Raw genomic sequence first — 1,045 nt, forward strand, 5'->3', positions numbered from 1 at the left:
TATAGACGTTTCGGCTACACAGAGTCTTCTTCAGTATAACTAAATGAACATATCTCTTTTGCTTAACAACTATTTCAAATTAAAGAAAATTCCATGTCAATTTATTGATGATAATTGGCGAATTATGCCAATTCTTCAAAAAATGATTATAATTAATCATAAATTGACATGAAATTTTCTTTGATTTGAAATAGTTGTTAAGCAAAAGAGATATGTTTATTTAATTATACTGAAGAAGGTGTGTAGCCGAAAACGTCTACATTAATATATTTATATTTTATATTGATATGTTAAATTAATATTAAATATTTTAACAAAACATCTTATATTGTTCGTTTATTTGTTCGTATATTTGAATGATTTTGGTGTGCAAACTTCGAGCGATGTTGATTTATATTCTTATTTATTAAAAATATTTCAGATAAAAAGTGAAACGATTTCAAGGGAGACATATTTTGGTTCCGTTGTTTTTTCTTGAAGGCTCCAAAAAAATATTAAGGGCACCTTCACTTTTTTAAATGGAACTATATAATTCTTTCTTACATAATACGATTCCTTTAACTATTCTGTATATAATAGTATCAAGATAGAGATTTATAAAATATCTCATAAACTATCGAAGAATCGATAGTTTATGAGATATTTTATACTTTATTCTGTAACATTTTGACATAAAATATTAAAAATTTTATAAACTATTAACTTTTTGATAATCGTTAATACTTTTATAAATAGAATAATGGGATGAATCAATTGCTAGAGGAGAAGATGATATTATGACCAGTGTATATTTATATTGTGGCCTCTCTTAATATCTCCGCTATTATAGCGAATCCTAATGATTACTTATGGAATTATTTGTTCAGTAGTTCGCCGTTACACCATAATGCTAATATTAGGTTAAGTAAAAAGTCATCGCGTTTTTTTAAAAGACATCTATCAGTAAAAACCGCAATTACTTTCTTACCAACAATATAAATATATCTTAATAGAGTAAAGTTTCAGCTTTAAAAATCTCTTTTTTAAATTATACGATACGACAATT

The 1,045-nt window shown here is 25.2% G+C and overlaps 1 protein-coding gene across 4 annotated transcripts in view; it reads left to right on the forward strand.

Annotated features, from left to right (window-relative positions):
• The window catches only part of LOC108751579 (galectin-9-like), a 186,522-nt gene that overhangs the window by 793 nt on the left and 184,684 nt on the right, over positions 1 to 1,045 (forward strand). The gene's annotated exons all lie outside the window — the stretch shown is intronic.

This window comes from Trachymyrmex septentrionalis, unplaced genomic scaffold, assembly GCF_001594115.1.
Source record: "Trachymyrmex septentrionalis isolate Tsep2-gDNA-1 unplaced genomic scaffold, Tsep1.0 scaffold5, whole genome shotgun sequence".
NCBI classification, from domain to species: Eukaryota; Metazoa; Arthropoda; class Insecta; order Hymenoptera; family Formicidae; genus Trachymyrmex; species Trachymyrmex septentrionalis.